Raw genomic sequence first — 7,058 nt, forward strand, 5'->3', positions numbered from 1 at the left:
AAAGGTTGCTGAGGGGCGCAATATAAATGAAAATATCATATCATCACTGCCATCACTGCAAAAGACCAGCTCAGTGGCCTTGTGGTCTGAGTGTCCGCCCTGAGACTGGGAGGTTGTGAGTTCGATCCCCGGCCGAGTCATACCAAAGACTATAAAATGGGACCCATTTGCCTCCCTGCTTGGCACTCAGCATCAAAGGGTTGGAATTGGGGGGTTAGATCCCCATATGATTCCCGAGCGCAGCACTGCTGCTGCTCCCCCAGGGGATGGGTCAATGCGGAGAACAAATTTTGCACACTCAGGTGTGGGACTTTACCTTTACCTTATCATATTGCGATGACGATGACAATACGATTAATTGTGCAGCCCTAGTTCAAACACACCGAGAACCCACAGTCAGTCAGAAGCACCGTTCAAACACATTGAGAACCTACAGTCAGAAACATCGTTCAAAAGGTGTATGTAAATTGTAAAATGTAATTGTTCAGCATTGTGTTTTTTTATACATGTTATTGTGTTGTATGTCTGTAATATGTTTGCTTATTTCCTCTGTGACGTCTCTGTTCTTGAAAGGTGCAAGAACATGAAGTTAACACAGTTAGAGAATGTAGATTGACTGTTCTGAGCATAGTTTCTGTTACCTCTCTACCTAAAATACAGTACAGACAGTTACAAAATCATATCTGATCATTAAAATATTCACAGATTTGTGTCCGAAAACGGAGGCTCTGATGTGGGCTAAATTACAGTCATTGATATGACAAAGGTTCGGTTTGGTTCGGTTGAGAGTGACTGTTAGGGCCAGAGGAAGAAATGCTATCTTGGCTAACGTTAGCTCGCTAGGAGAAGTCAAGGTACATTCCGTCAAAGTCCTATTTAACAAACACTTACTTCGCATGTAACGCTAGCGAGTAAAGACTGCGACAACGAAACGGCTAACGACGTTACCGAGTGAAATGCTGTACATTACAAAGTGAACACAATAACGTTCATCCTTTACGAATCTAGTACGTTAACCAATGCGGGAGGCTAACGTTACTTTAGTGTTAACGTTAGCCAGATAGCTAAGCTAAAAGGCGATGTCAACTCTCTTTCGAGCCCTTCAACGAGTGGACGTTTTTCTAAGCACCAAAATAAACAAACCCTTAACTCGCTTTAAGTCCAAGTTTGTGTCATCTTACCGTCACCATATCAGCTACTGTGTCCCAGATGAGACAACAACAACAGACTGACGCGGCTCTGCTTTGTTTACACTTTACTGTAGGCTACACTAGTTCTTCTTCTTTCTTTCTTTTTTCACTAGTTATTCTTCTTCGCGTGTTATTTGCGGCGCGGATGAACTGAATCAAGGAACATCGCTGCCCTCTACAGGTCTTAAATAAAATGTGATTTAATAAATAATCTGCACCCAGGGGTTTTCAAAGTCTGAGACTGTGAAACAGAAGACATCATGAAAAAGAACAACACTTGTATGTACTTTATGTACAGGCTAATTAGCTTCATACCCTTTCTTCCAGACAAAGCATGGGAAAAAGGACCCCCCCTCGCTCAAACCCTGGATGACTATGGGATCATGATTATGTTATTTGATCATCATCATCATCAAGATAGCCGGATATTGCTCTTACATAAAAAGGTTTGTCTAAAAGGCATTTATTAGTTTCGGACTCTGTGTGGAAAACTGTCAAATTCCCCCCCAAACTACTGTATCACTGAATTATCTTTTTGAACCAAATCACACATTTATTATTTAGGCTATTCTATGATATTTTTTAAAGTATTTTCACTTCCATTCACTGAGCCTCCCCTGAATCTGCCTGCAGCCCCCCTGGGGAAGCCTGCCTCCCACTTTTATGAAAACCCCTGATCTACACCCATTGACCTACACTGGGTTGAACCACTGACATTATTTTACTAGTGGGACTTTTGATGTAAAAAGGGTATACAGTGTACAGTAGCCTATACGCATGTGCCCCACTTTTGAAAGTCCAGAGAGGGAGGGGGGAGGGAGAGATAGCCTATTAATAACTGGATATGTCATTATTAGTTTTAGCCTACACCTCATTGCTTTGGCAACAATGACATTAATATCATCCATGCCAACAAAGCCTTTTTGAATGAGAGAAATCCCATACATGTGCCTAAAACATGATAGTGCCGTCTAGTGGACAACCAACAGACATTCATCACTTTTTGCATTCAGTAGCAAACGTGATGAAATGAGAACTTGGCAGATCAACTGGAAGTCTAAATATGATGCATCATTATTTCCTCTCCGGTGGAAAGATGTTATTGTCTCGAGGGGAGCTGAGGTAATCAGCACCATGGAGAGCTCCAGAGTGGAGCAGCACTGCTGAACCCGTCTTGAGTCATTTTGGCCACTAATTAGTCATTTTTGCCCAAATTTTAGTCGCTCCTCCTAACAGTGTTACTAACACTTCACATTCTTATTGGTTGTGAAGCGTTTTCTAAAACACACACACACACACACGCACACACACACACAGATACTGGATTTTTGAGGCCGATACAGATATTAGGGAGTGAAAACTTTTCGATATTGATATATCAGCTGATATTCTTATATTATATATACACATACTACAATTGTTTTTGCAAAGATCCCTCAAATATCAAACACTTGACAAAGACTTGACATGACTTGAGATATGTAATGTAGGCAGGATATTTTACAGCTTATCAATAAACAATATTGTCCAAAATGACATCAATGGAATGAAACGGAAACTTCACTGGGAATTTAATAATTATAAATAACTAGAAAAACAAAAACACAAATAGAACAAATATAACTTGAGTTAGGAAAAAATATCAAATACAGAAAATGCTGTCTATAACTTAAAAAATACAAAATAAAAAAATATCGGCCGATACCGATATATCGGTTATCGGCCAATAATATCGGTGGACCGATATATATGGGTCGGGCTCTAGTGTGAATATGTGGTTCTATATGAATGTGAAGCCACGTGACTTTCTCTGGATAAATAAGGCTTAAAAACATTCAACACCGTCGTTTTAATGCAACAGAAGACACACATCACCATCATGATATACAACATATTCCTTTATTGTTTTTATTGATAAATCTGTCACTCTCCCATGTCAGAAAAACAGAAGACATCATGAAAAAGAAGGACAACACTTGTATGTACTTTATGTACAGGCTAATTAGCTTCATACCCTTTCTTTATTGTTTCTCTGTACAGCGGCAGGTTAAAGGGGCGATGACAATAATTTACAGGCAAACCGAACTTCGTAGTACAGTATGCGTATCATCAGCTACCTGCGTCACTACTGGCTAGTGTTCCTGAAGAACTGTAAAGGGCTTTTCACACTGCACACTGCCCCCAGGCTGGGGCTAAGAACGCTTTCACACTGGCACGATCCTGGAACGTTCCAAAGTGGGCTAACCCCGACTTTAGCCCAGGGCTAGCTAGCTCTGTTCCGGAAACTGGGTTAATCCTGTCTTTTCAGGGTTCACCCCCAGAGTTATCTGTTGTTGGCAATGTGAACAGGGTTAGAACACTTTTGTGTCACTTGTGTGTTGTCCAATCAAATCAAACTACTTATTGCTAAGCAACGATGCATGGCATTCCTAGGCTCAAGTGCCAACGTAAGTCACGTGTTCCAACCGACACGTAACCCAGGGCTAATAGAACTGCAGTGTGAATGGTCTCGGCCTGGGTTTAGATTGACCTGGGTTAAAAATGTGTGTGTGAAAAGGGGCCAAGTTAGCTAAGAATATGCAGTGTGAAAAGCCCTTAAATGTGACTTTTAATATTAAGGAGATGATGTACACCTAGAGGTAAACACGCGCGCACACACACACTCCCAACAATGGAGGAGGAGAGGGTCATATCGGTGGATACACCTCCATCACTCCGCAGGTGACACACAGCAGCCTCAGCATTTAGGAGAGCTGGTCTAAAGGGTCCGTGTCCACACAAAGCGTTTTTTTGAGCAACCCGCGGCTTTCTGCAATTCATTCTCTATGGTAAAGGACGTGCTAGGAGCGCTCCTCTTCCCAGCACAAAAGCCTGGTTTCTCAGCTCTTGGCAGCTACAGTAGCGCTTTTTGGCGGAGCGCTCTGGGCGCCTCAAGTCGAAAACAGTTGAACTTCCCGAGATCAATGTCACTTTTTTTCCCCCGGCCGACCAAACAACAGGGTTCCCACACATTTCCATAGATAAAATTTCAAAACTTTCCCATGACTTTTCAAGGATCCTTAATAGAAGGTCCATGTAATGTGAGGCGGTGAATCAATACCAGAAGTTATTACTACACTGAACACATAGGAGGACACCTCTTCATATTGGATTTTACTGCTTTGGAGTCACATCAACTTATATGCTACTGAAATAAAACATTAATTTTGCATCATTTATATTTACTTTTTTTTATATAATATAAGGATCGCACAACAGGGAGAATGTACAAATTCACTGATTTAATTATTCAACAGCACAACACAGTCCAGCCTCCATCCGTGATGAAGATGAAGACCTTCATCTTCATCACTGATGAAGATAAAGATCTTCATCAGTGATGAAGATGAAGGCTGGATGGCCGTGCTATTGAATAATTAAATCAGTGAATTTGTACATTCTCCCTGCTCTGCGATCCTCTTTCATTCCATGGATAGGACTACCAGGAGGGTCTGAGCGCAGTGGTACTCAAAGAAACAATTTATATATATATATATATATATATATATATATATATAAAGCACTAAAATCCAATATAAAGAGGTGTCCTTTTGTCCAATGACATCATAATTATATACACGCACAACAAAATTCCTTGACTTTTCTAAAACTTAAAAAATTCAATGACTTTTCCAGGCCTGGAAATCAAGATTTTGAAACTCCATGACTTTTCCAGGTTTTCCATGACCGTGGGAACCCTGAATCAATATTGTAACAGCAACAACCGTGCACTGTGTCTCTGTGCGCTTTGGACATTCATATTTTTGATATCCAAAGACAAGAAGACAAAAAAAAATGTGGGGGGATGCTTTCTTTGGACACAGCCCCTAACTGTTCTTAGCTTCAATCACTCTTCCTCACATCATCTCTGTTGGCCGGAAACCTCATAAAAAATTTAAAAAAAATAAGCTATCTTTCACAAGGAAGAAAAAAAAAATCCTATTTTAACATACCAGTAGCGTAATGGTAATAACACTAATAAAAAGTAATATAAGATCTTTCGTTGATCCAAAGTACCTGAAACTTTAACAGGTTATTTTTGGGTACCCACTAAATCCATTTATGGGGAAAAACCAATACAAGAAAAAAGGGAAAATCTGGAGCTCCAAGAGTTCCGCCCGACAGCAACGATATCAACTGTTGTTGTGCTATGCTGACAATATCACAAATATATTTTTTTTATAACATTTGCAAATAGCCTTATAAAAAGAGCAAATGGCGTGTTTGACCGGTAGCTCTCTCAGGTCAACTGGTCTTCTACATGTCGACCAACAGGGGGGCGCTGCAGCTGTCGTGGTTCTGATGAATGAGTGTAGTGATGAGGCGAGATGTTGGGAACATTTTCCACCACAAGCAGCAAGGCGATGACATCATTATTCACCCTTTCTGTCTCTAAAGGAGGCAATGACATCATTATCACCCTATCTGTCTCTAAAGGAGCAGCTCGCCTCCAAATGACAATTCAGTCATTTTCTACTCAGGGCCCAAGTCAGGCGAAACTCATCCCAAACAGCTGTAGGCTATCCACCTCATTATGAATGACTACAAGTCCTCACTGATGCCACCATGCTCCACCAGATCCCAGCCTCCCCTATTGGCTGGCAAGTTGTAAACAGGATTGGCATTTCCCCCCCTTAAAAACTCAGGCAATTTTTTTTAAATTAGCTTAAAGAAAAAGAAGAAATCAACTGTGCTGTATATGCTCCATTCACGTTTTTCACGGTTCAAAGGTCAGGAACGCGTCCCTGCGACATCACTTACCCTCGGGGGAACTCAGGGGAGCCTCACCAGCCCAGATCCCCGGCAGCTCTGCCCTTCAACAGTAGTGACGTGTAGAAGTCGTAGTAAATACTGTTTATCAGCACTTCTGTCTTTGTGTCTGATTAAATCAGTTGTACACAGCAGCACTGTCTAACTTCTATCTGCGTGGACGTGTTTGTATGCCGAAAATACCACAAAATATTGTTATCAACTGTTATTATTGCTAACAATGACTAGTCCCGACTGTTTAAATGGAACACCAGTAACTCGGATCGTCGCTCAACGGCGATATTCCTAGTTTCCAATACAAATAAAGGAATGGACTAATAGACTCCTACAAAAAGATGTTTTCGTTGCAGTTTGCCTGCCTGTCTGTCTGTTAGCAGGATTACAGAAAAACGACTGGGCCGATCTTCATGAATCTTGGTGGAAAGATGTAGCATGGGCCAGGAAAGAACCCATTACATTTTGGAGCGGATCCGATCCAGGTTGGGTCAAGGAAGGGGCGGGGCTAGAGAGTCGGGGGGTGGGTAGGGGGAGTGGCTAGGAGGATGTGGGTGATGGGAGTGTGAGTGGTCAGGAAGGGGGCAGGGCTAGGGAAAAGGGGCCATAGTTAGGGATAGGAAGGTGTTAAGAGTACAGGGTTCGAGGGGTGGGTCAGGTGGGTAGGGGGCGTGGCTGTGGTGATGCGGGTGGCTCAGCGTTATGTTCTATGTCCACCGGCTGCAATGGGGTCGTTTGAAGCCAGATTTGGGCCGTTTGAAGCCCAATTTGGGCCGTTTGAAGCCAGATTTGGGTCGTTTGAAGCCAGATTTGGGCCGTTTGAAGCCCAATTTGGGCCGAGTCCAATTTTACAATGAGATGCACCCACTTTAACCCTGAAGTGTGATTATTACTTCAGACTAACTTTTAGTAATAAAACCACTAGTAAACCAGTAGGCGGTGCCTGGCCTGCTGTTCAGTGAGTGGCCTGACTGCGGGCACCAAAAAAAAAAAAAAAAAAAAAAGTCTGTCTGTCAGACTGAACAGACCCACATGTCATCTGTCAGACTGAACAGACCCACATGT

The sequence above is a fragment of the Poromitra crassiceps genome (assembly GCF_964638095.1).
Source record: "Poromitra crassiceps genome assembly, chromosome: 4".
Lineage (NCBI taxonomy): Eukaryota > Metazoa > Chordata > Actinopteri > Beryciformes > Melamphaidae > Poromitra > Poromitra crassiceps.